This window comes from Malurus melanocephalus, unplaced genomic scaffold, assembly GCF_030028575.1.
Source record: "Malurus melanocephalus ecotype Western Australia unplaced genomic scaffold, MMel_1.1 scaffold_7, whole genome shotgun sequence".
Lineage (NCBI taxonomy): Eukaryota > Metazoa > Chordata > Aves > Passeriformes > Maluridae > Malurus > Malurus melanocephalus.
This window is the reverse complement of record NW_026623239.1, coordinates 160498-187350: the sequence shown is the minus strand read 5'-3', so window position 1 is coordinate 187350 and position 26853 is coordinate 160498. Positions and strand designations below refer to the sequence as shown.

The 26853-nt window shown below is 37.4% G+C and overlaps 1 protein-coding gene across 2 annotated transcripts in view; it reads left to right on the top strand.

Moving 5' to 3' along the window:
• PRR16 (proline rich 16) overlaps positions 1 to 26853 on the top strand; it is a 138476-nt gene that overhangs the window by 7593 nt on the left and 104030 nt on the right. The window lies entirely within an intron of this gene.

The window sequence follows — 26853 nt, the reverse complement described above, 5'->3', positions numbered from 1 at the left end:
AGCTACGGTCATAATTCCAGTGTTTGACCCATTATGTTCTTCTCTTTGGTCTGTTTGCAGTTCTTTGAGTGAAGAGCTTCAAGGCAGAATGAGAATAAGAAATCCTTATTTGCAGTATAATTATTTGCTTGTAAGGAGAAGAAGATAAAACTTAATACCTAAGAAAATAGTGTGAGATGTTTATTATGTATTTATTAAGTTTATTAGATGAGATGAGCTGCAGCAGGCTCCAAGACTTTGATGGGATATCAAAAACTTGATTTGAGCTTTTAATTCAGCTGCAGAAAATGAGATAAACGTTTAAAATATTTAAATTTTTGGTACCTTAATAGCATTTCATACTTTACTGGAAATGTCACTGTGTTACAGCAGGCAGCTTATGTGGCATAAAAATGTGGATTCTAAAAGCTTAACAAAGTGAAAACATTATGAAATTAAGTGTTTGGACTTACTTCTCCATTATAATTTATTGAGTCATACCCATGTAACTGTGTCCTTTCTGTATAATTATATGTGAAATTATGAAACATCAAGATCAGTATATTTTTCTTTACTGCAGTGTAATTAAAACAAAGTGTAGTTCTTTCTTTGTATGCTTTTTCACTGAGATTTTCAGCTAAATTAATGACCTAAAATTCAGTAGTTATTGGATAGAGAACTGGAACACATGTTTATTTCTTAATACAGAATTACTGACTGGTTGAGATTCAAAAGGGCCCCTAGAAATTGTCCAACCCATCCAAGAGTCAGCTAGACCTGGTTGCTTAGGATTTTGTTCTTGAGTGTTCAAGGGTGGTGGCTCCACAAACTTTTTGGACTACCAGTTTCAGCACTGAATCACCCTTTTGGCAAAAATGTTTTATCTTGTGTTGAGGTCAAATTTCCTATATTTCCAACTCTGTCCTCTGTCGTCTCTTTTACTTCTTCTAATCAAGTATCAAATTATTCAAATTAACTTGGTGAGCAATTTGGATTAATTTTGCTCATCTGCTTAATTTTCACTTTCATTTTTACTATGCTAATTTCATAATGATCTCTCTATTTCTCTGGTGCTCTTTGTTTTCATTTCCTAGCTCATTGTTTTCATTTCATTTCTACGTCTTCCTTGGAAGGGTTTCTGATGTTTGTGTAACTATTTACCTCACTGCTAGGAGATATCAGATGTCATCTGGGTTCTTAAACATGAGAGTGCTTGTTTCTCCCATCCTGCATATTGATGCATGAAAGTGAACATCGAAGTTTCAAGATTGGTCTTAAAAATTTCAGGTGACTCTGACATTCATGTTAGAACTTTAGTTGTTTTCCTCAAGCAYCTTCTGCATGTTTCTAGGAGATTCTCACATGCAGGATCATTGTTAGTAAGTTTCTAAGCTGGTTTAAGTTTCTAAGCGGGTGTAGATTGAATGTTGGTTGTTGGATTCAAGTTATCTCATTATTAGAAACAAAAGCCATCCCTGATAGATGAAGTTAGCATTCTTTTCTAATTTTTTTTTCATCTTTTCTAAAAATACTGCGTGACTGTTTACTTAAATGCATAATTTTCAATAACCAACTTAAGTGTGTTTTATTCTCTACGTATTTTTACTGATGATTGCAGAGATGCTTTGAATGAGGTAAGTTCATCATAGCATCAATAGTCTCTGCTAGTGCAATGGGGTTTTATCTGTGATATCTAGGGTGGTACAGTCTAGACTAATTTGACTTTCTTTKCTTATACGTATTTTTATGGCATATTTTAAGATTCAGTAAAACTATKGCATTTGGATAAAGAAATAACCTGTGTATGGATACAGTGTTTGGATAGCTTATTAAGACTAGAAATCTATACAAATATATCTGTCTCTGCTGAAGTAATAACTTCCTGTTTCTTGAAATCAAAGTATAGAGGTAAGGTGAACATGTAACACTTCCAGAAAATTGGTGTTTGACTACTCTGGGATGTTCATGCCCAAGCAAAAGCAGGAGGAGGTTATGACTGTTATTTTTTCTTGTTCTGTGTTTACAGTGGATTTGCATGTGCTTGCTTTTCAGCTGGTGATTATTTAATTCTGTCTACTAAAAAAAATCATTAAAAATGAATGCATGAATTGTGAGGACTTAAATCATATACAAACACTTTACTTAATTATTTTGTTTAGGTGTCTTAAATCTTAGCAAGCAGATTGTTTGCTGATGTGATACAGCTTTGACTTTGATAGAGCTGTGCCATCTTGTATTAGCTTGGCTGYTGTCCTTAAGCAGTGCCAGCCATTCCAGACATTTCATGTGTATGTTTGTGTGCAAAGTGTGTGTCTTGGATTCACACACCTGGTTTTAGCAAAAATTAGAACCCCAGTATTTGTATAGACAATAATGTGTGTTAATTGCAATGATGAAGCTCCCATTCTTTTATTTAAGCCTAAAGTTCATTGCATACAAAAGAATTGCAGTCTAAGATTGACTAAAGGTAATATAGAATAATATACAAAACACATAGAAATTTGATATTTCATTTTGGGGAGTTATGGGCATGTCCTTTACAAAAATCCCTGAAAAGATCATCTATATTTTAAAAGTTCTTAAAGGCAGTTTTAAAACTTTCAGTTCAATAATGAATCTTTCCTGAGTGTTTATTGCAAGATTGCAAGTACGACAGGTATGATCCTTGTAGAACAATATTGTATTTCCAATAATGAAATCTGGATGCTATTTCTAGGAGATGAGCACTTGTCAGGCATCATCATTATCTACTTCAAGTTTCTTGCAATTTAAAAAAAAAAAAAAAATCAGTGCTATCAAAGTCAGAGTTTATTCAATGTACATCATCTTAGAAACAGGAGCTATTCATGATAATTTTAACAGAATATTTAACATACTTAGCTATTTTTCCTATAATTTGGTAGTCTTCTGTAAACTTATATTAGGCTTAGAATGTAGATTATTTTTGAATTTCTATAATCAACAATCATTAGTCAATCAAGGGCGTAAAATAAAGTAGTAAAAGAAAAAAAGTTAAGAAAGAACTCTCTGGATTTGTTCTTTCTTTGGGAAAATGTAAATAACCCTGAATTGAAGTTTTGCCTTATGAAGTCAAGTATAGTTAATAATAATCTATTATGAAAAAGGAAAGATCTGTATATCTTGTGAATCACGTGTTTAGGTTTCACAGCTTCTGACAGTGACATCTCATGTTCTAGGACTGAAGTCCTGATGTAGCAAGACAGCTTTTCAAATGGCTTTTGTTTTTTTTATCACAATCTTTTGGAAGAGTGGCAAGGCCCAGAGAGAATTTGGAATGCTATTGATCCTTAATTTTCTAAAAAATCAAGTTCTTGTTTAATAAGTGTGTGTTTTGTGCAGGCAGAGTACTTCTGCCATGTTCCTGTATTATTTCTCAGTTGAATTTACTAATCAAGAACAAGCATAATTTTTGTCATGGTGAATTACAGATATGATATGTCTTCCTTGAATACATGATTTCTTATATATAGTGAAACAGTTTTCTGTTACAGAAGTGCTAATAAACTGCAATTAAATCTTGATCAAGTAGACTTTATGATAATTAAATGTCTATTTTGAACAGATTAAATTGTTTACTTGCTTTTTGTACTGTAAATATAGACTTGCAACACTTCTATAGAGTATTTCCTTGAAGAACATAGTGTTAGACTTCGGTAGCCCGTGTGGCCAGAGGAGAAGACAACACCATTTTGCTTTCTTCTGATATGGTGCTCTAGCAGGTGTCCTTAAGGTCTTCTTCCATTGAAGGAGATTTTCTTTGCGTCTTCCCATCCTTCTTACTGCAGATCGCTATTTGATACAGACAGGTAATTCAGTACATTGTTTTTGTGACTGTAAACTGTTTAATCTAGGCCAGAAGTTCAATTGGGCAAACAAATAAATAATGGCAAATAAATACCAACACCTAGCTTGTTGCAGTTTCTTTTTGCTGGTGTTGTCACTCAGCTCTGGTAGCTCTTGAATAGTTCATCATTTAGTTGTACATGTATGTCACTACATTAGTAAAGAATATATTTTTTAAGTCATTCAGTAGACTCCTTTGACATGATGAAAAAGAGCTTTTCTATCTCTGTTTTGGCTGAGTTGTTTTTCACAGAGCTGTGTTCAATACTGTAGGTGAGATCAGAACTTTGCAGAGTGTTGCTTTATCTTTGCTGGAACTGTATTTTGCTACATTTTGAAGTTTCATCTCCATTTGGTGAGAGATTGCCTGCTGGCAGCCATTCTGTGATGACTGTCTGCACAGAGTTCTATGAATTACTGAACTTACTGAGTTTCCACTCCATAGCACAAAGATATTTGGTTTCTCCTTATGATTATGATAATGCACAAGGAGAATTTGATCCCACTTCTAAATATCCGAGAGGTTTACTTCATGTCTTGTGTATTGTCTATTAGCTCTGTTGCATCAGCAAATTTACAGAGTGTATTTTCAATTTTTGTGACAGGATAATCAATAAAACTAGTTTATGACATCAGCCAAACTCTGGTTAAGAAGCTTCATTTCTGTTTCTTCATGACCCAAGACTACTGCTTGTGCATATCTAGAATAAAAGTAAAGAGCAATCTACCTGAAGGTGGCTTTTCARTCAGTACCTACAATAATTGTAGAATATTTTGATGCTATACAATATGCAGAATATGCATTTTCAAGCACTGAAGATGAGAGCAGACAAAATTAAGGAGAGGGTGTTCAATAAATGCATAGAAAAGCATCTCTGTTCTTCAGCATCTCCTTCTACAAAGACTTTAGTAAAGCTTTTGACACTGTCATCCACAGCATTTTTCTGCAACAAACTGGTTTTTCCAGGAGTGTAGTGGGTGTATGATGTGCTGGGTGAAAAACAGGCTGGATGGTCCAGAGTGTGGTGGAGTTGCTGGTGGCCAGTCACAAGTGTCATTCCCCAGGGTTCAGTGCTGGGGCCAGTCCTGTTTAATGGCTTCTGTCAACATCTACATTTTTAAAATGCAAGACATCTTTGTGGTTAGGGTTTTAAAATTATTTATTTATTTCATCACTCAAAGTGTGTTAATCTACTGTTAGTTATTCCAGAGTTTCTGTGACTGCTCTTTTATGGGATCTGAAATGGTCTGCAAGTATATAACCTTTATTGAAGCGGTGACTTGTTGAGAAGGATTTGTCTGCTTTGACCGTCAGGAATACTTGTGTATTACCATCAACAGTAGTAATGTTGCAGGTGTTAATGGACAGCTTTGGAGTTGGGAAGTGCCAGTACCAGTGAATGAGTACTTTACTGGACAATGAAGTAGATTCTGCAGACTAGGTTCAAAGACTTATAGTWACCAAGCACTTCTTATGAAACAATGATTACAACACTGTAGTGTTATTAAATTACTTTTACAGTAATTTATATTAGAGGAGTATAGCCTGCAAGGAGATAAATTGAAAAAGGCAAGAAAAAAAGTGGAGGAAACTGATTTTGGTCTTCAGAGGCTGAGCAGTGTCTGTGTAGTCTGGCAAGGAAATCTGAAATRCTAAGAAAACAACCTCAGAGAGATTTCACTGAAGTTTATCCTTGCTATTCTTTATCCTGGCAATTCTCAATTTTATWTTTTCCCAGCTCCTGTAAAAACTTTCTCTTCATAACCATAAATGTCAACTCTTATTTTCATTAAGGAATATGCCCACTTTGACTTTCCCACAGTGGTACTAATCTCCTATTATTTATAGACCAACATTTCTATTTCCTTTGGGATTCTTTTCTTAATATTTTGTTGTTTGGATATTCAAACATCCCATTCTTGCATATTGCATCATTAGGAAAGCATATATCATGGTTCTGAATTTTCTCTGTTTTCTCAGACCATGATTATTTTCCAAACCATATTTCAAAACTGCTTTTTCTGTTCTCCTGCTTTCTCACATCATCTTAGAATAAACAGAGGCTATTTACAAGACTGAAAATCCATCCTTGTTCTAAGACAAAGTAATGCYTCTAATTAACTACCATTAGGTGTCCTGACCTGTTTTGTCTTGTGGCAACATTTTAATTCTGTCATCAGGGCAGTGAACTTTCACAATGTGTATTCCTGGAGGGTTAGGTTTCATCTGGTATGAAACCATGGCCAGGGAGTAACAGCCTCTTCGGACAAGAGTCTCCTATCTAGTAATTTTTTCCCCACCTCCCTTCTCTCCAGTCTTCTGGCCTTTGTTTCATGCTCTGGGAAATGAAACATTAGCATACCCAGTTAAAAGCAAGAGTAATAGTAGTTGAATACAGCAATTTAAGTGGTGTTCTTGTATGAGGGATAGAGAGTATTTGTCTTTTCATGTTGGTACAAACCCTCTCTATCAGTGAAGTAAAATAGTGTCTGAAGGACCAATTTGCTATAGAATGCTGTATAATCATGCCAAAGGAGCACTGTCCAGAGTGGCTGGGTGCATTTACAAAAGCACAAAATGCCATTCTGAAGAGTTTACTCGGTTTTGTTAATTTAATTTGCTTTGCAAACATAATGTTGCAGAAAGTGTAACACATCACTAGCTGCCAGGTGCTTCCCATTATAAAATACCACCTTCAGTTATTTTGTTAAGGTCGAATAGTTCAGATGGAATTTTTCAATGCTGAGCTGTGCATCATGCTGTTATTATTAAAAAAAAACAAAACAAAAAAACCCCACCTTTCTTTTAGACTAAGTAGCTGATCCACTTCAGAGCAATAAGCCTGGGAAAACGTCATGGTTTTGATCATGCTTGTCATCTTCATGCTTGAAAGCTTCCCCTCACCCCCCAGCCCCCTGCTGCTTTCTTTCTGTACTCTAGCAAAGAAGTCTAGCCTTTGCTAGAGTATAGTTTTTTGATCACAGAAGCCTGTCTGACATGACCAGGGGATGTAAATGTTCCCTCTGAGCTGCTGTAACAAGATTTTTTTTTTTCCCCTCGTCTCCTGAGTAAGCCATGCTACTGTGCTGAGCTAACTTTTTGGAGAGATGCATACCTCAAATGAGAAGAGAAGATTGATGATAAACTGGGGCTCAGGTCTTGTGATGCACCTAAATTGCATGTACAATTTGCCTTTGCATAAGGAGAGGTTGTCAGAAAGGGGYGGAAAAATGACTGTAGATGAGAAACCAGTATGGTGGTAAAATTGCAACCAGAGATGTGCAGGTTAGGTGGCTCTGGAAAGAAGAGAAGTTTGACTGGAAGTTTGAGAGTTTTGAGCAGAATCCATGTACTGAAGTCCCTTTTCTTCAGAATGCTGAATAGAAAGACTCCCAGTATCCTGGACTCTCTTCCACCTTGATCTGGAAGTGGGTGAAAAACTCAAGTAAAAGTGGAGTTGGTCTTTTACCCCATTTTGGTTTGCATTTCAAGCTAGGAGATGCAACAGAAACTTAGGGTATGTATTCTTAAAATGGTTTCCTAATTTGTTTTGACAGAGTTTTCAGTTGCATTCCCATGATTGTTTAATGTAAGACTGCCTTATTCAGTGTATTTTGTGATGGTTCATGCTCAGTAAYTAGCTGTGTGATACTATGCCGCTGTAATTATTTGGTGTGATAGCCCTACCTTATACATAGCATGACATTCAGAGCTTTTCTGAATGAAGATTTAATTTTCTATTGGCCTTTTCTGTGACAAGTGTCACTGTGGTGCTAGAAAGTGTCATAAATATTTAATGAATTTATTTTCGTAATACATTTATGAGGTGAGGGGGTTTTATCTCCAGTTCACAGATACAAGACTGGAGGGTGGCAAATATAAAGCTGCAAACACCTCATTTTTTAGTGTATTAAAGACTTCATGGATGTTCTTACTTCAGCTGAAATATGTTTATCTTTGACAAATCAGATATGACTATTTCAGGTCAGAAAATAAGAAACACGTTTGCAAGGTAGGTACAGTTTTGATGTCAGTAATTTCCTGTGGTTATCACCAAGCTGTGTGAGAGAGGCAGGGTACGATCAATATATTTTTGAAACTAHTTTCTTGAATTGGCTACTGGATCTTCCTTCCTTCCTTCCATTTTAGGGATCTTTTAAGTGTCTGTTGTTTTTTTTTTATTCCAATGCAATAATCCAGAGCTCTCATAAGAAAAGGTATTGCTCTAGTCTCAGCTTGACTTTCGCTGTTCAGTCACATCAGTCTTGGCTGAAACTACCCTGCAGTCTAAGTCTGAACCCCAAATATGTGTGCCAGGGGCTCCAGCTGAAATTCTAGAGGTAATTTTGGCTTCTTTATCCCAATTTATGCCTGATTTTTAAGGTTTAGACTCCGGTAGAAAGGACACTAAAGGATTGCAAAGTTTGACCAATTAAGTGGCCCAGGAAAACTGAAATGTATGTGTTGGAACCAATATCTAAATCCAAATCCCTGATTGAAATGATGCCACTGATAATGGTAATTCCTGAGATAGTTTATGCAAAAAAATCCACAGCTAGCTGAAATTAGCTAACAGAATTATGAAGAAGTGTAATAGTTTGTGTATATGTTTACTGTTTTCAGCTGCAGTGCTGTTGAAATCAGTATGCCTTAAAGCCTTAAAGAAGAAAATACCACCAAAAAGCCAACTGCATTTTGGGGAACTGATTTCAGCATTCTGTTTGAACAATCTGATGTAATGGAAGGGGATCTGGACCTAGATAACCTTTAAAGTCCTTTCCAACCCAAACTGTTCTGTTGTTTTGTGATTCTATTTTCATTTTTCTGAGCTCTCAGAACCTCTCTAGGAGAAGGATCTTGTAGCACTCATGTAATGCTCACTGATCTCAAAGGCATCAGGTATAAGCAGGTAGCTATTTTAAAACTATTTCAGGATCTGAGGAGTATAATCAGGCTATGGAAATATCTTCAATTATGATTGAATAAAGTAAATGTAAACATTAATTTTAAATTATCTGAATGACATACTATTATTAAATCAAGATTTTGTCCTTCTAATATATCATTTTTCTCCTACAGTCTAAATTACATAAATCTCCTTGTTTAAATTTCAATCCTGTTTTATCTTATTCCTCAAAGATAATCGAACCTATTTTCATTAAAAATTCATCATGTTCTTGACAAAATGTACACTTTTTTTACCTTGTTAACTAGATTAATAATYACCTTTAATCATACTATGACACTCAAAGAAAATCTTTTATTCCCTAATTATAGATGATCTTGGTCCCTTTCAGAAGAAAAGTTTTTTTAAAAAGTGCAATTTGCTTGTGGTTCATTATAATAACGTAATGTGAAAACAGACTGGTTACATTCTTTTACTGAAATTTTAATTAAGCAAAGCCATCAAGGAGCTAGGGTAGATGCTTTTTAAAACTGTAAATTGAAATCCTTGGAAAAGCTAAGCATGTTGCAAAAAGGAAATTCTTTCTATAGGTGAACTATGTAAGACACTCTTACGTTATTTCCATGGTACATTTAGTTTCCATGCAGTGTACCTTTTATGTAGTAAAAGGACACTAAAAATGAAGATATGAATCTTTTTTATCTCTGGTAGTCCCTTATTTCTTTCAGTGGATATTATCAACATGTTATTTCTTTTTATAAAGGCAGTGCAGCTTCTGGTATAATACACCATTGGGAAAGACTCTGTTTAGCTGCTGCTCCAAATTGCTTTTCASTCCTGAATTGTGTTGCAGCATAAACCAGAAGTCAATGATGTATTTCATTTCACATATGTTGCAAGCCTCTTCACAGCTTGGAAACATGGGAAAAGGAGGGTTTTTTCCCTAAGTTTTTTCTTATATTTAGAGGTGACAAATTGCTAGCTTACATATAGCTAAAATTATGTCTAAGTTTTTCAGTTGAAACTGAAAAACTGATTATATTGATATTTTGTTGACTTTTATATAGCTCTTGTGTTTCTAGRTTAGGGTTGTAAAGCAAAACAGTTTTGCAGAGCTGTGTTATGTGTGTGCTGCTGGCTGTTCATGCACACACATGCACTCGTGTACAAGGACACCGTATATATCTGTTTGGTATCTTTTAAACATGGTTTCTTCTGGATCCTTTAGTCACCTTTTTTTCATGATCACAGATGATTACTGACAAATCAAGTGATGCTGTTCAAGGTCTGGCATGTTCAAAGCACATTTTTAAACTTTCTTGCTCAGCTGTTGATGTCCTTCCATCACATGTGCATCTGTTCAGATGCTGGGAAGACCATCTTTGCAGTTTCATTAGCGGAACAAGAATTAGCTTTAAATTCAGTGGGAAGTGGAATCGTTACAACAAACATCAAAAACAAGCCCTGGCTCTGGCTTTAAACTTGAGCTTCAGTAAATTCTTCTCTTGTAAACCATTTTACTATCTGATGTGATTTTAAATTAAGCTCTGAAGTTAATAATTTTTCCTTGGTTGACCTAGTTGTGTGTTTTATTACAAGTGCAGTGCACCTGGAACTACCTCCTGAAAAAGGATTTTGTAAATCAAATGTGTAATATTACAGCCTAAACTCAGCTCCACATCTGTGCACTTGGTTTGACTGTATTTCATGACCTCGCCAGGGTGTTGTAAAAATAACTGCAGTGAAGATTGTTAAATGCCTATATATTATAGTAATAGGAGCCATGTAAGTGCCTAAGACAGATAGATAGACAGATAGCGTTAGTGCATTAGAGGTTTCCTTGAGAACAGTAACCAGATTAAGTGCCAGTGTTCTCCTATGTAGCAATGTTAATTGCCAATTTTTGGCAGTTGCACAGGTGCTAATTACTTTTTAATAGAACCAATGGAAGAAAATTTTCCACTAAGCTTTTATGGGTAATTATTTCTATTTTTTTTCCTTCCAGGTGCTTGAAACTTTACTCTTATAGCATCCATCAGGTCTGTCTTGCGATAAATGGTAGCATTACAGCACATGCAACATTGTATTCTATAGCTTTATGCCATCCCTGTCGGCCTTTTAAATTATACCTTTGGAATCTAGTCCTTCACATCAGAAGGGTTCCAGACTCTTCAAACTGGAAGTTTGTACAAAWAACACATTGCTTTTGTAACAAGACATTGCTTTGTCTTGTTCACATGCATTGTGTTTTTACTCTGTGCAATACCTGACAGCCACATCTGTAGGGTCTTCCCACTGAACCCAAAGCTTTTGAAGCAAAGCTTCATGACCATGAGGCATAAATAGAGAGGAGTGCTAGCATTTAATGCACTAAACTTGCCAGTGTCTGTTTCCTTTGTATGGCTCATTATATCATTATGTGTCCATCATGTTGTTTTCATAATAAAAAGAAGAATTTGTGGCATGAATGGTCCGAGAAACCGAAGATCCATGTAGGATGCTAAGCATTACACTGTGTCAAAAAGTGGATGTATCATTGTAGTTGGACTGAAACAGTATTGKCTCTGTCTTATATCACTCTTCTGTCAAGCATTTCTTACCATTACTTGGGATTGTGGTGTTATACTCATCTTGTATAATTTTCATAAACCGGTGTGTCATGCCTTTTCTGTGTTAGCTTACCTAAACAGCTGTGGCTTTGKCTGGAAACACCACTGTGGCTTTGGTGTTTTCCCCATGGTATCAGTGTAAGTATCAGTGTTGAGCCCAGTCCTGTTTAGGGTCTGTGGTCTGGATCCGGATCAGGGGATCAAGTCCACCGACAGCAAATTTGCCAATGACTCCAAGCTGGGAGCAAATGCTAATCTGCTGGAGGGCAGGAGGGTTCTGCAGAAGATCGATTGGCTGAATCCAGCCACATGAGGTTCAACAAGACCAAGTGCCCGGTCTTGCACTTAGGCCACAACAACGCCCTGCAGTGCTACAGGCTGGGGACAGAGTGGCTGGGCAGTGGCCACACAGAAAGGGACCGGGGGGTACTGACTGGCAGCAGCTGAACATGAGCCARCTCTGGCCAGGTGGCCAAGAAGGCCAACAAATTCCTGATGCGGCATCCTGGACTGTATCAGGAATAGTGTGGCCCCCAGGACCAGGGAGGTCATTCTTCCCCTGTTCTGGGTACTGGTGAGGGTGCACCTTGAGTGCTGTGTCCAGTTCTGGGCCCTTCAATTTAGGAAGGACATTGAGGGGCTGGAGCATGTGCAGAGAAGGGTAACAGAGCTGGGGAAGGGTCTGGAGCACAAGTCCTSTGAGGAGGGGCTGAGGGAGTATTCACCTTGGAGAAAAGGAAGCTCAGGGGAGCCCTCATCACTCTGCAGCTCCCTGAGAGGAGGGTGCTGCCAGGTGGGAATCGGTCTCTTTCCCAGGCAACCAGTGACTGGACAAGAGGACACAGTCTTAAGCTGCACCRGGAGGGRTGTAGGTTGGACATTAAGGAGAATTTCTTCACGGGAGGGGTGATTGGGAATTGGAATGGGCTGCCCAGGGAGGTGGTGAAGTGGCTGTCCCTGGAGGTGTTTTARAAGAGCCTGGATGTGGCACTCAGTGGCATAATTGACAAGGTTTAGATCACGGATGGGACTCAGTTATCTCCCAGCCTAGATCTCTCCCAACCTAGTTGATTCTGTCATTTGCTGATTCTGTGGTTCTCTGATCAGGTCTTCAACCTTAGGAAGCTTCTTGAAGTGCAATACCTACATTTAAATTAAAAAAAACAAGAGTCTTTAGATGGTCTGTGGGCAGGGGGGAACAAGCTGGTCCAATCCATCCCCTCAGTGATGATTGATGCAGAGTTCACACAGGTTTGTGTGTGTSTTACATTCGTTTGTCCTGCGTTTCRCTCTCAGATATGCCTCTGACAAGTCTATTTCAAAGATTACCAGAATTTGGACAAATATTTTGTTGTGTTATTTTTTTTCTTTTTATTCTTACAAGAATACTTATCCATCCAGAAAGATTAGAGGAGAGTCAATGTTTATAGCTGAAGTATAATCATAAAGATTTTGTTCTTAATGTTGTTATATACAATAATTCCAACCTATACACGTTAAATTGTAAATTACATCATGATGTGAAATCAGGATCACAGAGTAAGAAACCTATGTTTTAATTTAAAAAATAATTTTGATGTTAGCAAGGTTGAAGCAATGTTTGCTTAGAGACCCATTAAAAAGATCTCTTAGTGTTTTTGTATATATCAGGATGATGTGTTTATAATGTAGTGTATACTCATTCTCTTCTCTAGAGCTTGTTGATTTGCATTAATTGTTCCCCACTGCTTCTTTATCCCTTTCTATATGCTTATAATTACAAAAAAACCCTATCAAAACAAACAAAAAAATCACTTCTCCTTCTTCCATGATCACCTTTCCCTTCCAAATCATCTTTTTTCACTGTCCTTGCAAAACAATCCTTAGTGATTAAGTAGTCAGCCTTTCTTACAATACTTCGTGTGGCATTCATTTGTGCATTTCAAGGATTTTAAAACTGCAGCTCCTTATGGTTTTGATCAAGATGAAAAATATTGTTGTTCTCCTGAAACTTAATAAGATAAATAAAACTACAAGTTACAAAGTTTGTTGCACTTTCTGAACTCAGAATGACAGTATTTTCATCAGTTTGTGTTGAAGTATTTTTTTAGTTTTATAGGTTAGTTATTTAGACMGGCAGAGTCAAATGAATAGATAGGAGAGGACAGGAACAGCGTGGAGACAAATGGCTTCTGGGGAAAGCAGAATGCTCTTAGTAGTTGGAATAGATGGAGAGTGGTGGCAATGCCTGTGTGAAGTTGCCATCAGCTTTGGGTGTAACTAAGTTGACTGGTTCCCTCATCTCCTGGTGGRAGAAGCAACTACAGATAGTTCAAAGACATTTGAATAACCCATGCAGGACTGTTGGGAAGACGTTGAARCCTAAAAAGGTACATCTTCCTAGATCAGCTAGACATGGACATGAAGCAGGAAAGTAGAAACACTTATCAAAATAGGCAGATGAAAGAAATCCAAATAACACTGAGGATAAAGAATGACATCCTTATAAACCACTCTACATCTTGAAGCAGCTTAATCCAGAACTCATACCTGGATGCTGCGCTAAATGGCAAGCACAGGGACCGTCATGCTCAGCAGCTGTCTKCTCATAACTCGTAATTCCTTAATAGAATATTGCAGAATGCTGATATATGTAGAAGTTTATTCACCAGAACAAAATCCTGACTGTGCAATAGTGACCACAGTTGGATGTAGTCCAAAGCACTCAATTCATGGACTCATTAGAGCCATCGTTCTGGATATTATCAGATCTGCTGATGCCACTGTTCTGCCACATCTTCTGCAGTCTGTGTGTGGAGCAGGGACACATGAGGAAATTTGCTCTGTTTCTTGTTTAAGACATTAGATGTTAAACTTGCCATTCATATAAAACAGATTTTATGGCACTCAGYAGCCTAATTGACAAAGGTCAGACTCAGTTATCTCTGAGATCTTTCCCAACCTGGTTGATTCTGTGATTCTCTGATTCTGTGGTTCTGTGATCAGGTCTTCATCCTTAGGAGACTGCTTGGGTGTTTGGAAGTCGGATTTTTTTTTTTTTTTTTTTTGGACATGCAGAAGGGTGTTAATTCTGTACCAAAGCCATTACTGTTTCAGACATGAGTTTGTCATTTATTTGAAGCTGAATTCAAAGGCAGTTCATTCTTAGTTCCAGTGAAGATATGAACCAGCTTATAGTGCTTGGCAGGAAGGATTTCTTACACTAGTAAAATGCTGGAGTTAGTCACTCATAGAGCTTAAGCCTGTAGGTAAAATCAAATCAAGAACAGTGGCTATGTTTCAAAAATTGACATAGTTTTCTAAATCTGTGACTAAATTATTAAAACCCACCAGCACCAGGAAGGTCTAAACATCTCATGCCAAGTCTAAAGAAATCGTAACAGTACTGCTCGAATTGACTGTATTTCCATTGCTAGACACTATATGCTCTTTATCAGTGTAAATTTATTACGTAAATGATTGCTGTCAATTTKTTTAATTGTAATTTCAAGGGATTTGGGGAGATGAGAAAAATTTTGCAGTGAGAAGTCATCTTTGTTGGTTCAAAATCTGTGTTTGTCTAGTTTTGATGATAACTACAGATTCTGTGAAGAAGTAGCCACTTGTGGAGTGTTCTATGAAAGACCCTTAATTAGATTTAGTCTCCCTAATTTTATCTCATTAGGTGCTAAATAGTTTGTCTCTAGTGACCATTKAGCAGTCTGAATGATTTAGGTTGTATGCTTAGTCTTTTTTGGCCCTTGCCTGAGATAAGAGAATTGCAATGGCTTTAGAGGTTTCTGATTTTTTTTAGCAACAGTTAGATTTTAAAACAATACTTTATTTTGGTTTKTGTGAAATATTTTCCCTTTGAAAACAATAAGTTATTCTATAAAACTAAACTGCTAAGAATGCTATAAAAATTATTTTCTGGGGATTTGTTATTTTATTCTTTCCTTGTTCTGATGACAGAAAATCTGCTTGACTGAGAACAGAAACAAGCTTTGGTGGGTTGACCTTGGRTAGCTGCCAGCTGCTCTGTCTCCCTCTTCACCAGGGCACCAGAGACAATAAGAAGAAAGAGCTTATGGGTCAAGATGRGAACAGGGAGGTCACCCAGCAATTACCATCACAGGCAAAACAGACTTGGGGAAATTAATTTAATTTATTTCCAATTAAAAATACTGAGTAGGATTGTGAGAAACAAAGGCAAAACCTAAAGCACCTCTCCCTTACCTCTTCCTTCCCAAACTCATCTTCACTCCCAGCTGTTCTACATCTTCCCCCCAAGTAGTGCAGGGGGATGGGGGTTGCAATCAATTCCTAATGTGYGGTCTCTTCTATCTCCTCATGCTCTTCCCCTACTCCAGCTTGGCTACTCATCATGGGATGCAGACCTTCCAAAAAAGATTGCTTCAGCAAGGGTCCTTCCATGGTCACAGGTCCTGCAGGAAAACCTGCTCTTGTGTGGGCTCCAGGCTGCAGCTCCTGCTGGGACCCTGTTCTGGCATGGRTTTGCTACAGGTTGCAACTGCTTTCAGGGCTTATCCACCTCCGGTACTCCAAATTCTGCTCCCCCACAGTCCTCCATGGGCTGCAGGTGATAGGTCACCATGGTCTTTGTCATGGRCTGCAGGGGAATCGCTGCTCCAGCACTTGGAATGCCTCCTTTTAGCAGGACCTGTAGCGATTGGACAAGGGGTAATGGTTTTAAACCAAAAAGGGCCAATTTTGACTAGGTACAAGGAAGGAGTTTTTTACAATGAGGATGATTAAACACTGGGACAGGTTTTTAGGGGAGGTGGTAGATGCCTCATCCATGGAATTCAAGGTTAGGTATGTGGGGCTCTGCACAACCTGCTCTAGTTCAAGATGTGTCTGATCAGTGTAAGGGAGTTGAGCTGGCTGACCTTTAAAGGTTTCTTTTGGCAATGATGATTCTGTGATCTTGGCTGCTGACCTCAGGTGTGCACCRTGTTGGAGCTGGCAGGAAGAACTGTGCTGGCACAGTCTCTGCTCACAGGGGACACCCTACAGCTCGCCTGCCAGCACCTGGGCACCTGCACCCAGCACAGAGAGTAAATTGAGTGCACAACACAGTGGAGGGTACCTGTGATTAATGGGAAACCCAGATACTGAAGGCAAGATGTGATGCGGGTTCTTGTCATGATTAGGAAACATGAGGCTTTTCTGGACTGTAAGTTCCACTTTACTTGTTTGGAATAGGTAAAGGCTGCAGTTTTCTAAATTAAGTATTCCCTCTTTATGTGTGAAAAGAAAAAAAAATGGAATCATGTAATAATGCTTCTTTGCGTTGTTACAGTACACTTGATCTAATTCAAAACAACATGGAGGCTCTAAGGTCTTTGCTTTTGCTGACTTATGGAAAGTCTGCTAGGTGAGTATCTGAATAATGCGAATTGTGCTCAGCCTGCTGGGCTGGTATCTGGCAGGTTTCTTTTTGGTGTGATTCAAGATTTTTTTTTTCCCCCATCTCCTGCAATATTATCAGTGTTATGGCACATAAATATTTTCTTCCATGAAATTTGATGCAATGATAATTTTTTTTATTAAAATGCTTTGACTTTTTAATTCATAGTGAATTGGACATGCTAAGTGTTAAGCTAGTTTCAAATTCAGGAGGACTTTTGGGTTTAGGTTGCTGTAGGTGAGGAGCAGGTTTGGACAGATGCTTTGCTGCAGATTCAGAGGGACATTTAAGGTTTCCTTGCTCAGGCAATTTGCACTTGTGGTACTCAGTAAGAGTAAGAGCACTGAACTGTCAATGCATTGTAATGGCATTACACTGGAAGCTTAACAGAGTTTCTTAGGGCATACGCTTATTTTGGCTTGCCTGAAATGTAATCTGTTCTCCAGAGACCCAAGATTGTGGTTATTAGTATAAAACTGCTATTTTATTAGGTCTTTCATAGTAAGATGTCAGAGTGAGCATCCTGAACAACATGAGATTCAGTCCTTTTAAGAAAAACACTKATGCTTTAGGGGAAAAAGAAGTAATATTAAATCAGTTTTGTCACACTTCTTTCAAAGAAAAGTGGTTTTTAAATTATTTTGTGACTCAAAGTGAATTTGATTGATAATTGACAGACTTTAGAGCCCCCTAAAGTCAGCATTGTGAGAGACAAGTATCTGGAGCAGTAGAGGTGAGGAGAACTTAGAGCTAGAAGCAAAGTCAAAAGAGTACAGTGTATAAATTTCAGAAATAGACAAGAAATGGCAGTTATAAACCTTTATGTGTGACTCTGAGTCCCTTCACTTGAGAAGTATACACAAAGTGTTTTATGTTGAACAAGTACTTTTTTTTGTAATTGAATGTGTTTATCTTGTGAGCAAGTGCATGCTATGGTGTGTCCTTGAGAGAAGCAGATCTGAAGTATTGTATTATTCCCAGGCCTGAGTTGGATGAGGACAGTAATGTGAAATGGACTTGGCCTTTTTAAGTTCTAAGATGTGAAATATTTTAGTTCAGGAGGAAAGGGCAGAACTGAAAACAGCAGCACAGAGTCTGTACATAGCAGTCTAACTTTGTGTCAGAGAAAGCCAGAGCTTGCTTACCAGGCTTCTTAGGGTTTTTCTGAAGGGCATGTATTTAACTTGCTGCTTTTGCTTAGAACAAAATACCTGGGGCTGGAAAGTGGAATAGACTCACTCAGTACTTGGGTGATAAAGGGAAAGAAATCCACAGGTTGCTTCCACAATTACTTTGTGGTGCAAAATTATTTATATTACTTGGTTACATATCAGGACCATATTCACCAGATACTGTAGAAKAATGTCCTCACAGTTTGAGGTGTGGCAATAAGATAAAAATCAATGGGTGAGTATTAACTGGAAGCACAGGAAAACAGTATTAATCAATATGATTAGTTCAGCTGTGGCTTTTTCAGTAAGAAGAGATAGAAGGAAGATAATGGTTTTCTGCAGATACATCCAGCCTACCTCTGTGGCACAGCACTGGAGRAAGGTCATAAATTTTAATTTGAAAATTTAACACTGGGATAAACATGGATATGCTGCTACGGCCATTGCTGTTGCTGCTGCAAGGCTGAGTGAGGGCACACAGTGAAAGATGGGGAAGGGAAAACAAAGATATGCTTGAAAAGGTGATCCAGTAGAGAGAAAACTCTTCTAAAAGGCTTTGTCTTGCCCACAAATGTTGTGGATAGTTCTGGCTGAGGCAAGTTTATCTTTCTTGAGGTYTGAGAAAAGGATGTTGCAATAATCTGTACGGTTGCTTGTGACTAACCTCTCCCTCACCAGTCATTGGTGTTTTTTGTGTGATTTCTGCAGTCAGATGTTAACAGTATTTTTTGGCCTGTAATGATTATGAAAACTATTCAGCAGGGTGTATGAGTAAGAATGCCCAGCACAGTACCCAAATGTTACTGATCATGGAATAACTTGTTGTAYAGCTGCCTTTTCTCCATCACTAATCACTCTGTCTCAAGGAACGGAAGCCTGCACTTCTTGTCACTGGCTGCAGAACCTGTCTCTGAGAACGAGTGATTGCACCACAGCAAGAACTGATGCCAGAAATGCTGTTGGTGGCTTACTTGCTCCCAATTAATTATTGCCCTCTCTAGTCAGAAAGAAGAAGAAATTGTACAGAGAAGTCAGAAATTGTAGTGGACAGAAGACATCACTGACTCTTTTTCCTCCATTATTTACACATCACAAGACTGTAAACTGCAGTTTTCTCTCTCAAACCTGATCCAGCTCTGATTTTGCAAATAATGTCATCCCCAAACACTCCAGCTCCTTTACAATGTTTTTGCAGTGTCAGATTCCCCAGGTTTCCAAACTCCCATTGCAATAACATGTTTTGTGATGTCTGTTTGTCTGGTTTCCTTAAAATCTCCAGCCCTTGATGTCAGTGTCAAATGTCATTCCTGGCCCTACTTTCACGGTGAGTGGATGCTGAGGATTTCAAGATCTCTGGCTGTCATCAGTGCAGTGGTGCCTTTGCTGCAAAGACCTAAGGGATATGAAGAGCTGGGAGCACATATATTCAAATGTGTTCTTCAAACTCCCTCTTTTTAAAGCTATTGTTGAGAATTTTGGAGACTTTTAGAATTTTAATAGTTGGTTTGGTGGGCTTTATTTCAGCTCCTTATCCCTAGATAAAGATATCCCATGTGTTGAACAAGTAGTACATTTTTGCACTAACCTTACCAATTCCTCTTCTGGTGTAGTGCCAAACGTCAGGTCTTTTGGTCACTGATCTCAGAAGCCTCCCTGCCTTATCAATAAATAGTTCCAGCAGGCTGTGAAGAGTTTCCTGAAGGAAAAGAAAATGAATGGCTTCTGTCAGTATCATTTTAAGCATTTTAAAGCAGTGGTCTTTGGATGAAGTTGTCAGATGGGGCAAGAGAACATCCAGCTGTGATCATCACATGTCATAGGAGTGAGTTCTGCATAATTTAAGGTTTCTGGAGGTGAAAGTCATGAGCCCRTGAATTCAGGTTGTTTGCAGTATCTGTCTCAGAAAGACTCTTTACAGATCCTAATTTTATGAGACACTTCTAACATATTCTCTTGCMTGCATGAAGGCTGTTGGTTTTCGACCTTTGTTCTCCAAGTTTAAAAATGTATCTTAATTGTACATTTGATTTTTTTTCCATTTTTTCAGGTAGTGGAAGAGATACTAAAGTCTGTGATGTGCTGTTGGGCTTCTAGGTTTACTTATCAGTATGCATGGATCTGTTGCTCAAATCTATTGCTTTTGCCTTATGCAGATCATTTYTGAGGCATCTCTTCTTTACCCAATGGCTTTAAAAACTCAAAGTAAACCAAAAAGACAGACTGAAATTTTGCTCTTGGACAAGCATCAGAAATTAATTATGCTTAGCTCCAGTGAATAACCAGAATTAATGCAGAGTTTAGACTGGCCATTAATGCTATACCTTTTTTTTTCTAGACCACGCAGGCGTGATTTTTCCTGTGAAACTCCTTTTAAATTCTTTACTGCTGTAAGTATGGCTCTGAGGGGGAAAGTGTTTTTCAGCATTTCAGTGTATTTGCTGCATGACTGATGCAGCCTGATATGACTTATCACAACATGACTTGTCATCAGAAAAAAGCTGAGAAAACAAAAGTGAGTTCCTGGAAGCTAATGCTGAGAAAAGAAGTGCTAAGGGCAGAGCAAGAAAAATGCATGCTTTTAAAAATGGCTTCTCTTTTCTCCTCTTGTGCTCTTTCCACATAAAGAAAAAAAATAGTTAATAGAAACTTCTGAAGTAGTAAACTTGTAGATCAGTCCTAGATTTGGAGGCTATTTCTGGTGATCAAAGGGGGAAAAACATAAAGGATATTGTTTTGGTTCTTTTTTTCTGGGGGGAGGGTGGGAGGGGGTGAGCATTAAACTCTGAATGGAGGGAGAAGGCTAATAATGAGAAAAACAACTATGGAGGCTGTAGGTTTTAAATGTTCATTTTTGAGATTTCATTCTGTAGCTGGACGGTTGAAAACATTTATTTTCAGTAGCCTAATCTTTCAAGATTGTTTATTAGCATTGAATTTTTACTGTGGTTTTTTATAATTAATTTTGTGAGTTTCTGTTTTTACGGCTGTTCTTCAACTAAAGAGCTTTGTGSAAGTGAAAAATAAAGCTCAAATCAAAATAYGTTCTTTATGGTTAAATAGAAGCATTTAATAATTTTCTACATATTTAACAAAGTGAATAYACCGAGGAGCATAATTATTTTACTGAAGTTGTACTGCTAAGCTCTTGTATGGCAAGAAGCCAKTGATTAAGGAATTGTGAACGGGTATCTGTAATGAATTGAATTCTGTATTTAACTCACTGAGTTTATCTGAATGGTAGTTATACCGAAAACAAATTTGAAGCATTTTTGAAGTTATTTCAAGGCCCCAAAGTGTTTAAGGAGAGAAAATCTAGTGCTGTCACAACCTATCACATCTGKTTTTGTGTTTCAAAATATAGTCTGTGCCCAGGTCCCTGGTGCTYAGTATCATTTTTGCTGGCTTTCTGCTATTTATGTCGTACCCAAAAGTGGGAATTAAGGTGGGATTGTAGTGCAAGGGACCACTAATAGGAAGCTGAAATGTAACAGCACAACTTCAACATGAGTGCTGTATTATTTCAGCCAGTTACTCTCAGTTCAGGATGGGAGAGAGAATGAGTAGAGACATGAGTCAAACTCTACCAGCAAACTGCTGGAAAGGGGACCTAAAGAGAGGCAGTGTGAATTCAGTAACCAACATTCATGTGTTAGGCGTGTTTTCTGGATCATGCAGTTGAATGTATAAAGGTTTTTTTCCTTCAAAGAGACAATGGGTACAGGACAAATGAGGAGGGGGTTTGATGCAAGTATATTATAGAGGTCCAATCTCAATCATTTTGTCATTGCATTAACTTTCGTTGCCATTGGATCCTGAGAAGTGTGAATATTTGAAATTAATTTTTCTCAGTTTTGTTTTTTTTTTTGTATTTTTAAAGATTCATGTGCTTGAACTTTACTAGCATCAATGTAAAGAGAAAAAAAATATTATTTATCATTCACCAGCATTTTATAATTATATATTTTACTGTGAAGTCTATAATAATATAATATTTCTTAGCTGCTATTCAATTACTGAGGAAGAGCAGCAGGAAACTTAAGAGCTAGTTTACCAAAAGAGCCTGTATCAGAAATATTTCTTGGTTCAGTTTGCTTTCTGTGCTGGAATTTATATATGTTATATAATTCCTAGTTAAGGAATTAAAGGAAATTGGCTTAATACTATTTGATAATACTTTCTGAATTCATTCAAAGTGACTTAATATASTAAAAATCATGTGAATCATTGGGAAAAATTTAAGAGTTATCTTTTTCAATAGATGTTCTTGTTCTCTGAGTATATCCTTTGTTAGTGAAATCTGCCAGCTGCCTACTAATTTTTAAGGAGCCTCTAGTGTATGTCACTGGTTAATAATTGCCTTGAAACTTTAATAGATTCAGTGTTATTAAGGATAAAACTCAGACTGATACTACTGATGGGTCCTTTTACTTACATAGTGCAAGTGCTGTATGTCAGCTCCAGAAATCTCATTGAACCATGTAAATAAAACAGAATGCATCTGGGCTAACTGAGTCAGTCTTCCATACATGATATGGAAAAGATACCTAATTCAAATTCAGGTATAAGATGTTAGTGAATTTGCATTGGGAAGATTGAACAAAATGTGTTCTGATGTACTGTGGGTTAATCTTTTAATTGAGTCTCCCAGCATGGTCGTATCAAAGCATGCAAAGAAAGTCTCACTCATTTGTATTTCCCGTGTCTTAGTAGAGATTTGTTGAGGTATTTTTTTTGTAGCTGGAAGATGTTTTCTTTTGTTTGTGTCGCTGTTTTGTAGTTGGCAGCTCAGAAAGTTCAGGCAGTTACTCTTCCCCTTTGTGCACATGTTCCTTTGTGATCTCCCTGTGACTTCCCAGCACGGTTGTAGCCAGCTTAATTTGGTTCTGTGAAATGAGTATCACCAACATGTCAAGCCAGTGACTCTTGAAGAAAAATATCACTAAGAATCCTATTAAAAAACCATAATCCAATAAAAACGTGTCACCTAGAAATATTTGGTTTTTTTCAAGTATTTTGAAGTGTGATTGTTCTTTTTCAGATTTTGTCTCTGCAGAATATGTGGGAAATGCTTTTTTTTTCCCACAAAGGTTTAATCTAGCTTGAGGCAGGGATAGAAAAAGAAAGGGGATATGGAAGAGCATGACTGAAATACAAACACAGCTTTGAAAACAACTTTAGAGGTTTTGGTTGTGCCAGGGTTTTTGCAGAGGMAAGCCTCCCTTTCCTTGTCTAAACTTTGTATGAGTGGCATCTTGTTTCTTCAATTAGCCTTCCTTCCATTTTTGTCAAAATGGATAAAAAAATGTTTGTTCAGGAAGTACTTTTCACCTTGCTGAAGTAGTTTGACAGTTTTTATGTTGTACTAAGTAGTACAGGAGCCATCTGCAAGTACATAATTTATATTCAGACAAATACTCATAGATAAATACTGTAGATAAATACTCACAGAAGCTACCTAGCTTATTCATTTAAACAACCGTCTTAGGCTCATCACTTCCTTATTTCATCACTCCATATCAGTTGGGCAATTTGGAAAATATAAGATCTCCTGGAAGTGCCTAGGCAATTTATTGACTGCAACTTGTGGGTTTTTTTTAATGTGACTGACAGTTCTGAGTATCTACGATTCTATGATTTTTTTTCTTTTTTTGGGGAGTTGGTGAATCCACTTCTGGTATGTTGAAGGGGTTTAGTCCAATCAGTTGCGTGTTTCTATACCAAGACTATGGGAATCTAGTGGCAATCATCGAGTTCCCTTTTCCTGTTATAATGTAATTTTTTTTTTCTGTTCTAAATTTCACTTAAATACATGAAAAAAAAATGTAGTCTGAAAAATTCTGTAGTTCTCTAATACTCTTTAAAAGACTACATTATTGTGATAATTAAAAACATTTATCTTGAGGCAGAGATCCTTATGCAAATGTCTTCAGCACTCCAGAGCAAGATTTCCAAACTTGCAGAATAAAAAGTGAATAATTAGGCCTGAAGAAACAGAGTATTATTTGAGAGGAGGACAGAATGCAATCCGTTTGGAATACTTGGTGTAATCCAGAAAGGCAACACTACTGTCTTCCGCAGAGCACTGAATATGAATCCTGGCTGTTTTCCTGCCCTGCCGGTGGGAATTGCTGAGGTAGGCAGCTGTACAGTGCTTCCTGTGCATCCCGTGTGTGCTGTCTGAGCTTAACTGATGAACAGCGTGACCTGATGTTCATAAAAACAGCATTAGGTTTTCCCCAGGAATTCAGTTGTTCCCTCCATARGGCTGTCCCCTGTGAGAGTTGGGTCAGGGTGGTGTTTCTGAGGCTGTCCTCTGCCTCGGCAGCAGCCCTAGTGCATGCTGTTCATCTGGAAAGGCTGTGAGGACATACCCAATCTGCAGGGAGTTGCACAGAGGCTTCCTGTGTGGAATTTCTGGCTTGTACATCAAGAACAGGCAGACATCACACAACGTATTTCCAAGAAGATTTTTAGGTCTTCTGATTTGCGTCCACTATGCTCATGCAGCTGGAAGTGTTGTAGTTTTGAATCTTCATAAGGTGAGTGGTTTTGGCAGATATACTCCAGATGTTACAAAACATGCACAAAAAGGGCTCTCCGTAGCTTTCCATTTGCTCCCTGGGCCAGCCAGAGCACTTCTGAGAGAGTGTACCTAGGCTGCTGTTTAAAAAGCTTGTGGCTTGCCTGGAATTCCCAGTTTTCTGCTCAGCAGGGTGTAGTTACTGTGTCACCATTCATGGAATCCTGTTTCTCCTGGTATGATTTGTTGGGGTTTTTTTCAGGTTCTTTTAGAAAATGAAGTAGAAGGATATTATCTGGAATCTTTGGAAATCCTGGTTTCTTAATTCATATGTTAAAGAGAATGTGTGAGTAGGATGGTGATGAAGGAAAATTTGTTTAGGCATAGATTTATCATTCAGAAGTACAATTAGAGGCAGGTTAGCAGAGAGAATTGAAGGACTTCTGTCTGTGCAACTGATGTGTGTTTTACCATTTAATCTCTTCACAGAGTACTGCAGATGTTCAGTGCTTTATTTAGAAGGTTAGGGATGGAAAGGATAGCAGCGATAATTAAAAAGGATTTATTTTCTGATCACAGTTTTTATGTGTTCATTCCTTCCAATGACCTTATGTCAGGGATGCCGATTACCTTCAGTTTCATGCAAGTAAAATGGACACATCTTTCAGAYGTTCAATGTTTCTCAAAGTTACTAAGTGTGATTTCCCTTCTTCTTTTTTATCTTACATGGTAGTGGTTGTTTCTGAGATAGAAATGTTGGTAGTAATTTTGGAGAACAAATTATGTTTTCTTAGGTTAATAAGCATCTTACAGGTAACATTCAGGCCTATTTGATTGAAGATATGTAGAAAAAAGAATTATATTTTAATGCCTGAATGCCAGGAAAGTGGCTTTTTTCCAGGGATTTATTTTTAGGATTTTGGAAATTTGACATGACTTCCAGTTAGTTGCCTTTACATCTTTGTAATTTTCATCTCACTTAATAAAACCTGTTTTTTCTTAAACAAAATAAACTTGCACTTCTCACTTCAGAGAATCCCCTTTACCTTAATTAGACTTCAAATGGCATAAAGCTAGGGAACCTAGGTAAAATAACCTTTAACTTGTTCCTTTCACTGTCCTCTTTGTTGGCCATGAAAAATAAAAATACTTGCTTGCCTTAAACTTCGAAGTTTGTAGGACTTCACCTGCGCAGTGAATACTCAAACTGTTCAAATATGGATCAAGATAATCTGAGTTCCACAGATATTTAGAATTYAGAAGCGTTCTTTGTCATTTTTTTCCTTATTTAATTTTTTTTTTCTAAAAGACTCTTTCGTTAAAAATGCTCCACAATTTCAACTTTCTGTCTTGTAAATGAAATAAATGAGCTGAAATTTGGTACATCTTAATTATTTGGCAAGGAGGACAGCAGGGTTGTCAAACCTGGTAGCTTATTAAATCATAATTTGTAACAATTTCAGCACTGGGTAATTAACATTTTGGTGTAGAAAAAGTCTTCTGCTGATTAGTAAACTGTCAGCATATGCGTTAATTTGAGTTTAAAGCTGTGACGATGGCCCTGCTTCAACAGTGAGCTTGGAACAGATGACCCACTGTGATTCCTTCCAACTTTGCCCATCCTGTGATTTGTGAAATATTTGCMATTATGTACAGTGTTTGTTTGACACTCCTAATGGAGTTTAAATTTTGCAAATAGATTCCAGTACTTGGTACTCTWCTTGCTCAGCAGTGTATTTGTGATTTAATTTAATTACTATTTCTTACATTTTATGTCTTAACGTATTATATTTTTAGGAAAAAATCTGTAAACGAAAGCAGTGTTTGTGTGAAAAGATGAAATATCAAGCCTTTCTGGTGAAGTATACAGCCCATTTGTTTTTTATAGGGCAAGACAGTGGGAAGCTTGGCAAACAAGCATAACTTAATTTGCTTTCAAAGATGTGAATGCCTCTTGAAGTGAAAAGACCCACTCTGTTGCAAATCTAAAATTAGATTACATATATTATACTCAAAGCTGACAAAACAGAATTGCTCCACGAGAAGTGTCATTTTGTTGATATGAAAATTATTTTTAAATCCTTTCTATGTAGGCATTTTTATTTAATCTCAGATTAAATACTTCAGACCTCATTGTCCTATTCTCTGATGGATCTATATATTATTTTTTATCATATATAAAATAAAAAGGAAGGAAAGTGAGGAAATTACTGGAAATCTTGATCCACATCCCAATATGTGCAAATTGCTGGATTCTTGACAGAGCTTCCACAGCCTTAACCCATGAGGATTTTCAAGGCCTTCAATGAATGAAAGAAATTATCAGAGTTTTCTGCCTAAACCAGGCATTTCTGCCATAGTCTGCTCCTTGTCCTACCCCATGGAAAATTTT